Here is a 9,761-nt window from a genome sequence, read left to right on the forward strand (position 1 = left end):
GACTGGTTTTGAGAAAGACCTGCCTAATATGGGCCAGTAAGCTTGCTGCATTGTTCCTCAACTCTTATGTTCTTATGTGCAACAATACGCAACAACTACGGTTCTTAACACCTGCTCCTAGGCTAAGGGACTGATTACTTTACTTTCACCCTCTTCAGTCTTTTCTTGTCCCTGTATTGTACCGATAAACCTAGTTAATTTAACGTTCAGTAGTGCACATGTGTCTAATACTTCAAGCATATCCTTGTTTATGTAGGATCGTATTACCATCGAAACACATAGGTTGCAGACCTGCTTGTGAACCAGACATATTGCTGTACGTTGGAGTGTAACATGTGGCTGGGTCGACGTAACGTATGGCTGAGTCAACGTAACATGTAGCTGAGTCAACGTAACGTGTGACTAGGGTCTACGTAACATGTGACTGTGTTGATGTAACGTATGGCTGAATCAATGTAACATGTATCTGAGTCAACGTAACATATGGCAGGGTCGACGTAACATACTGCCGGGTCGACGTAAAACGTGAATGGTCGACGTAACATGTGGCTGGGTCAACGCAACATGTGGCCGGGTCGACGTAACATATGACCGGGTCGACGTAACATATGGCCGGGTCGACGTAACATATGGCCGGGTCGACGTAACATATGGCCGGGTCGAAGTAACATATGAACAGGTCGAGGGAAGATTAATCTGGCACTCTGCCCTGGGGAACATTTAATCGTTGTGGTGCCTGGTGCCGGGATCTGATTGTCCTCAACACCTGCCACCCTGACTCTTGCAAAGTTCTGATACTTTGTACTTTACGGCAGCTAACAGCTTGGTCTGATGTCTGCAGCAAACAGCTTGGTCTGATGTCTGCAGCAGCTAACAGCTTGGTCTGATGTCTGCAGCAGCTAAAAACTTGATCAGATATCTGTACAAGCTAACAGCTTGGTCTGATGTCTGTACAAGCTAACAGCTTGGCCTGATGCCTGTACAAGCTATCAGCTTCGTCTGATGTCTGTACCAGCTAACAGCGTCTAATGTCTGTACAAGCTAACAGCTTGGTCTGATGTCTGTACATGCTAAGGTCTTGGTCAGATGTGTGTACAAGCTAGCAGCTTCTGATGTGTGTACAAGCTAGCAGCTTCGTCTGATGTCTGTACAAGCTAGCAGCTTGATCTGATGTCTGTACATGCTAACAGCTTGATCTGATGTCTGTAGTAGCTCGCAGCTTGGTTTAGTGTCTGCAGCAGCTAACAGCTTGGTCTGATATCTGCAGCAGTTAACAGCTTGATCTGGTCTCTGCAGCAACTGTCAGATTGGTCTCTGCAGCAGGAAAAAACCAGACAACCATGTTTCGGCAGTAGTTTGGTCTCTACAGCAGCTAGTAGCTTGTTCACTGCAACAAACAGCTTGATGTCTACAGCTAGCAACATGGTCCATGCAGCAGCTAGCAGTATGGTCCATGCAGCAGCTAACAGCTTGTTCTCTTCGTCACAACAGCTTGGTCTCGGCAGCACCTAATAGTCTGGTCTCTAAGGCAGCAGCTAACAGCTTTTTATCTGGCAGCAGTTAACAGCTTTTTATCTGCAGCAGCAAACAGTTTATTGGTCGGATCAACCAAAAACAACATCTATTTACTCAAAATTACTACCCAAAACAAGGAACTTCACGTTATTTTCGTATAACAAGCATTGCAACCTGCTATTAGTTTTTTTAACAAAGATATTTGCAATGAAATATGTATATCCAGTGTACCATTTTTATTTGCTGTAGTAACAAGTATATCAGCTGAAGTATATTAGATATACCCAGTGTAGTGTTTATATTACTGTTGCCGTTTTACATATAGTTACTGCAGTATTATAGATGTGTCTGGTCCGCAGTTGTATCTGTTGCTCTAGTATTGGTATATCTGCCGCAGCAATGTAAGTATATCTGATAAAGAAATGTCTTTCGTACCAACATAGTTATAATTGCCTCAGAATTATATCTATATTCGTTAAAGTGTTATAGATATATCTGCTAAGGTACTATATATGCTGCAGTATTATTCTTTTTCGTCATTATTATTATGATTATCATTTTCATAGAATTTAATTACAACAATTTATGTCCAAGGCAAAATTCATCTCTATATAATGCTTGGCAATAAAGTTGTTGGAGGTAGTAAAGGCGAGGTCATTCCTCTTTATTTTGGAGGTGAGCGTTTCCCAGCTCAGTCAAGCTTAAGAGGTCGTATAACTTGCCGTTATGATACTGATTCCTTGTCATCGTTAACAATAATGTTTTTACACGTGTATATATATATATATATATATATATATATATATATATATATATATATATATATATATATATATATATATATATATATATATAGTGTCGTGCCGAGTAGGTAAAACGGGTCAATTAGCATGAACTCATTTAAAATTAAGTCCTTTCTAAAATTTTCTCTTATACGTTTCAAGATCGTATTAATGTTGTAGAATTGCCGACAATATGTTAGGTAAAAGGACGCAAGTGCAACTAATTCCACAATAAAATGCCACATTTGCGTCCTTTTACCTAACGTTTAAAGACATATTTTTTTTTTAATGTTAATACAAAAAATAATTTTGTTCCAAAAGAACCTTAGAAAACTTACCTAACCTTATGACACCAAGCGCAATTTAATTTAGCCTCATCCAATTAAATATATTTTAGATAAGTTTAAAATGATTTAATAAACTAACTCAATGAAATATATTTTTCCGTTAGATTCAGAATATATTTTGCTAAATTATTGCGAACACAAATTTTCGTTTGCCTTATTCGGCAAGAAAAGCGTTGGTATTTAAGCCAAAAGTCGCGTTTTACATATTCGGCACGGCATAAATATAGTGTGCGCGCGCGCGCTGAGTAGGCCTCGCCAGCCTCTTGGCACCACCTTGCAGAATTATATCGCTTCACCTCCTTCAAGTTGTGCTGATATTACTTCCACTGATACTAAGGCGACAGCTGTTGCAAGATATTCCTATTATTAATGCTACTCCTACTATTATTTACTTTCTGAATGCTATTACTTGAACAACTATTATTGATGCAAATCCCCAGTCTCAAAGACTTTCCTGTATCATTTGGGATCTTTCTCACACACGTTCTGCCTTATTACAAGTCATGGTTAAGTTAACTTGTATTACTGGATATTTATTAAGAACCATTTTCTCCCATTAGCCTTTCATTTACTAGGGTGAAAAATGTTGTAGTAGTCAGGTGGTGTGTTCGTGCTAAGGCAACATTGAGCAGATAATCACTTGTGCCACGTCTTCTGTTGTAGTTTATTGTTGAGGGAGGTAGCAGCAGGGCTCCAGGGGTGGTAAGTGTCGGCTTTGTGGAGCTACAGGGGAAGGTAACTGTGATCTACGGTGAAACTAAGAGTACCATATTTTGAGCAACAGTGAAGTCGGCTGTGTGGTATAGTGAGCTACATAGAAGCAGTATGAGCTACAGTGACGCTAAGCGTAGAGTAGTATGTAGAACAAGAATGAAGGTAGCAGGGAGGCATGGTGGGTTATAGTGACGCTAAGTGAAAAATACGAAGAGCTAAAGAGAAAGTGAGATATGTAGTAAAGGTCAGTGTGGAATAATGAGAACTGCAGTGATACTCATCGTGGAATAATTAGAAGTGCAGTGAATATCATCGTGGAACAATGAGTTGCAGTGAAGCTCATTGTAGAATAATGAGAACTACAGTGAAGTTTAGTGTAGACTGACAGCTGCAGTGAAGCTCAGTGTGAGGTATACAGAGCTCCATCTAGGCTGAGTTTGTGTACTCTAAAAAAAAAAAAAAAAAACTCGATTGCTACGTCTCCTGCGTGTGACAGTCCAGAAGCTCGACTACAATAAACACGATACCAAGATGTCTAGCTGTATTATATTACTACATCGGCCGCCTCGTCCCACCAGTATACACTAAGTTCTCACTTGTTCAAAGGTCCTTGGAAATTGCGACTTAGAGCTAAACGACGTAAAACGAAACCAATTTTACCATAGGTTAATTTATATAAACATCAGGAGTGCACAGCTGACCTTCAGCACTCACTGCAACAGGGTTAACTCATGGAATAAATGCTTGCAAGACGATAATTGTAAGAAGCACCACCATGAACGTGCGAACTCGCACAGACACTGGCCCCGGCCGGGAGTAGTATTTTGTCTTATCAACGTTACAACGAAGCGACGTTAAGTGAGGACTTACTGTAGTGTTAACCCACAGAGAACAAAATGCATTCAAGAAGTCAGCTTCAACGTCCTTCGCCTCTCTCAAGTCTCTTAGGCTCTGTGCTCCAATTCCCCGAATTAAGCCTGAATGCCTTCCATATCCTCCCTCCCCCACACAGTCACTGTATAATCTTTACGGGTTTAAAATTTCCTATATCTACCAGCATCCTCTCTTGCCCAGGCAGACCTGTACACAAATAACCCACACATCGGAGAATGAAAGCTGTGACGAAGTTGTAGTCCTACTTGGAACATTGACTAGTCACGCTAGTTAATGGACCAATTTGGACTATGTGCGAGTTATTTACGTATTGTTCCAGTCAATGTTTTGTGCCTTATTGTTCTTTCCAGGTAGATCTGTTTGTGACTTAATAAAACCCAGCTGTGTGGGCGAAACGTTGTCAATAAAGACCTGCATTCACTCGTTTAATAAATAATGGAAAGGCACAATGCCATGACTGGACTAACACAGAAATAACCCGCACATAGGAGAAAGTAACTTATGGCGACTTTTCGGTCCGACGTTGACTATTAGCTAGTCACTTAATGCTAGTGTTGACATGAAATCACTCTCAGACTTGTAATAACACCATTGAATTTTGCTTAACCATCAATGAGACTCGCTCCACAAACATCTTAAACATTCAGACTCAGGGTTCTCCCAGGGTTCCCCGTTGGCTGGTGGCAAAAGCTCCTGCTTCACATGGTGAGAGTCTGGGTTCGATTCCCGGCGAAGGGGTGGTAACACTGGATATTTTTCCTTACACAGGTTGTCTATGTTCACCCATCAGTAAAATGGGTACCTGGGTGTTAGCCGACTGGTGTGGGTCGCATCCTGGGAAAAAACTGACCTAATTTGCCCGAAATGCTCAGCATAACAAGTGGCTTTCTATATAGTAATATGTCATTGATGTCAGCTAGGATTGTATACTTTATGCATGTACTTGCAGTAAAGAAAGGTATTATTATTATTAATAATATTAATTCACTACTGATAATTTACCATTCGAACTCTTAATGGAATATTGAGACACTTGATTCACCATTTACACTCTTTATTATTCACTCACTTCACCATTTGCAATGTTCACCATTCTCTCTCTTCTCCATTCACAATATTCACCATTCACAATCTTCAAAACTCACACTCTTACTTCACTATTCACACTCCTACATCACCGTTCACATTCCTCATAATTTGGCTCCAGATTTTCTCGCGTCTAGCAAAAGAAAAAAAGATTTCTTCCTTTTATCAACAGTATTAATCAACTAATTCTTGTCCCTCCTTACAATCACCTTCGCTATTTCTAGCATATTCCCATGAGTATTGCCGCTATTTCTAGCATATTCCCATGTGTGCCTCCCAGCACACATAAGGGGGATTACCAACAGACCCCTGGCAGTCTTCAAGCTGGCACTGGACAAGCACCTAAAGTCAGTTCCGGATCAGCCGGGCTGTGGCTCGTATGTTGGTTTGCGTGCAGCCAGCAGCAACAGCCTGGTTGATCAGGCTCTGATCCACCAGGAGGCCTGGTCTCAGACCGGGCCGCGGGGGCGTTGACCCCCGGAACTCTCTCCAGGTAAACTCCAGGTATGAGTATTGCCGCTATTTCTAGCATATTCCCATGAGTATTGCCGCTATTTCTAGCATATTCCCATGAGTATTGCCGCTATTTCTAGCATATTCCCATGAGTATTGCCGCTATTTCTAGCATATTCCCATGAGTATTGCCGCTACCGAGGGTGTGTAAACCGAGGGTGTATACTTCAGTATATATACACTGAGAGTTTACTTTTCTATTACAATGACTCGAGTATCCTTGACTGTGGTATACGGGTGTTATGCAGTATTTATGACCTTCCAGTCGACAGACTTGAAACTTAATATGAATGCTATTTCTAATATTTTAGATATTGTTGTTAGTTTTACTAACGCTACTTTTAGTATTGTAATTGAGATACCTATTTCCCCTTTCTATTCCTCTTACTAATACCTAGTTACTGCTTGTTATTAGCCATGCCCTCCCTCGCCAGTTTTTCTCTTGCTTGTTTAATTATCAAACACATTCTGTTTATCCTGTCTTCTTTACATCTTTCTGTTTATCTTGCGTTTTATCCATTCCCTCTATATTTGTTTTGTGTTCTCACCATTCCCTCCTTGCCCTCTGTTTATCCTGCCAGTACGCTAAGAGAAAACAAGTGTTTGGGCCCCAAGACTGTTCAACAGCCTCTTATTATGCATGAGGGGGTTACTAATAGACCCCTAACTTCTTCAAGACAGTGCCCGATTTGTGAGGACAGCAGTAACAGCTTGGTTGATCAGTCCATGATCCACCGGAAGCACTGGCCAAGGACCGAGCTGCGGGGGCGTTGACCCCCGGAACAACCTTCAGGTAGACTTCAGGAATATTATTCCTTCATTCGTCCACACTTCTGTTCGTCCTGCCTTCCCTGTATCTCTGTTTATCTTCTCTCTCCTGTTTTCTCTACATCACTCTGTTTATTCCACCTCCTCCCCTCCCTCTTCTGTTCGTCCTGCCTTTTCTCCATTCCCCTCTATTATCCTGTGTTTCCTGTGTTTTCGTGTGTGTGTGTGTTTTCTCAATCTCGTCTATGTTAATCCTGCATTCTCTTCATTCCCCTCTGCTTATCTTTCGTTCTCTGTGTGTATATCTTTGTTTTGCTAAATGACCAATTTTACCTATTCAGCACTATATATATATATATATATATATATATATATATATATATATATATATATATATATATATATATATATATATATACCCTAGGTAGTAGGTTGGTAGACAGCAACCGCCCAGGGAGGTACTACCGTCCGGCCGGTGTGTTGAAAAAAGAATATTATATATATATATATATATATATATTTATATATATATATATATATGTATATATTTATATATATATATATATATATGTATATATTTATATATATATATATATATATGTATATATTTATATATATATATATATATATGTATATATTTATATATATATATATATGTATATATTTATATATATATATATATGTATATATTTATATATATATATATGTATATATTTATATATATATATATGTATATATTTATATATATATATATGTATATATTTATATATATATATATATGTATATATTTATATATATATATATATGTATATATTTATATATATATATATATATATATTTATATATATATATATATTTATATATTTATATATATTTATATATATATATATATATATATATTATATATATATATATATATTTATATATATATATATATATATATATATATATATATATATATATATTTATATATTTATATATATATATATATATATTTATATATTTATATATATATATTTATATATATATATATATATATATATATATATATATATTTATATATATATATATATATATTTATATATATATATATATATATATATTTATATATCTATATATATATATTTATATATATATCTATATATATATTTATATATTTATATATATATATATATATATATATATATATATTTATATATGTATATATATATATATATATATATATATATATATATATGTATATATATATATATATATATTTCAACAAGTCGGCCGTCTCCCACCGAGGCAGGGTGACCCAAAAAAGAAAGAAAATCCCCAAAAAGAAAATACTTTTATCATCATTCAACACTTTCACCACACTCACACATTATCACTGTTTTTGCAGAGGTGCTCAGAATACACAGTTTAGAAGCACACACATATAAAGATACACAACATATCCCTCCAAACTACCAATATCCCAAACCCCTCCTTTAAAGTGCAGGCATTGTACTTCCCATTTCCAGGACTCAAGTCCGACTATATGAAAATAACCGGTTTCTCTGAATCCCTTCACTAAATATTACCCTGCTCACACTCCAACAGATCGTCAGGTCCCAAGTACCATTCGTCTCCATTCACTCTTATCTAACACGCTCACTCACGCTTGCTGGAAATCCAAGCCCCTTGCCCACAAAACCTCCTTTACCCCCTCTCTCCAACCCTTTCGAGGACGACCCCTACCCAGCCTTCCTTCCCCTATAGATTTATATGCTTTCCATGTCATTCTACTTTGATCCATTCTCTCTAAATGACCAAACCACCTCAACAACCCCTCTTCTGCCCTCTGACTAATACTTTTATTAACTCCACACCTTTTCCTAATTTCCACACTCCGAATTTTCTGCATAATATTTACACCACACATTGCCCTTAAACAGGACATCTCCACTGCCTCCAACCGTCTCCTCGCTGCTGCATTTACCACCCAAGCCTCACACCCATATAAGAGTGTTGGTACTACTATACTTTCATACATTCCCTTCTTTGCCTCCATAGATAACGTTTTTTGACTCCACATATACCTCAACGCACCACTCACCTTTTTTCTCTCATCAATTCTTTGATTAACCTCATCCTTCATAAATCCATCCGCCGACACGTCAACTCCCAAGTATCTGAAAACATTCACTTCTTCTATACTCCTCCTCCCCAATTTGATATCCAATTTTTCTTTATCTAAATCATTTGATACCCTCATCACCTTACTCTTTTCTATGTTCACTTTCAACTTTCTACCTTTACACACATTCCCAAACTCATCCACTAACCTTTGCAATTTTTCTTTAGAATCTCCCATAAGCACAGTATCATCAGCAAAAAGTAACTGTATCAATTCCCATTTTGAATTTGATTCCCCAAAATTTAATCTCACCCCTCTCCCGAACACCCTAGCATTTACTTCCTTTACAACCCCATCTATAAATATATTAAACAACCATGGTGACATTACACATCCCTGTCTAAGACCTACTTTTACCGGGAAGTAGTCTTCCTCTCTTCTACACACCCTAACCTGAGCCTCACTATCCTCATAAAAACTCTTTACAGCATTTAATAACTTACCACCTATTCCATATACTTGCAACATCTGCCATATTGCTCCTCTATCCACTATCATATGCCTTTTCTAAATCCATAAATGCAATAAAAACTTCCCTACCTTTATCTAAATACTGTTCACATATATGCTTCAATGTAAACACTTGATCTACACATCCCCTACCCACTCTGAAACCTCCCTGCTCATTCGCAATCCTACATTCTGTCTTACCTCTAATTCTTTCAATTATAACCCTACCGTACACTTTTCCTGGTATACTCAGTAAACTTATTCCTCTATAATTTTTACAGTCTCTTTTGTCCCCTTTCCCTTTATATAAAGGGACTATACATGCTCTCCGCCAATCCCTAGGTACCTTCCCCTCTTTCATACATTTATTAAACAAAAGTACCAACCACTCCAAACATTATATCCCCCCCTGCTTTTAACATTTCTGTCATGATCCCATCAGTTCCAACTGCGTTACCCCCTTTCATTCTACGTAATGCCTCACGTACCTCCCCCACACTTACATTCTGCTCTTCTTCACTCCTATAA

General features: G+C 37.7%; 1 long non-coding RNA gene across 1 annotated transcript in view; it reads right to left on the reverse strand.

Annotated features, from left to right (window-relative positions):
• The window catches only part of LOC138854593 (uncharacterized), a 263,429-nt gene that overhangs the window by 81,490 nt on the left and 172,178 nt on the right, over nucleotides 1-9,761 (reverse strand). The window lies entirely within an intron of this gene.

The sequence above is a fragment of the Cherax quadricarinatus genome, chromosome 64 (genome assembly GCF_038502225.1).
Source record: "Cherax quadricarinatus isolate ZL_2023a chromosome 64, ASM3850222v1, whole genome shotgun sequence".
Taxonomy (NCBI): Eukaryota; Metazoa; Arthropoda; class Malacostraca; order Decapoda; family Parastacidae; genus Cherax; species Cherax quadricarinatus.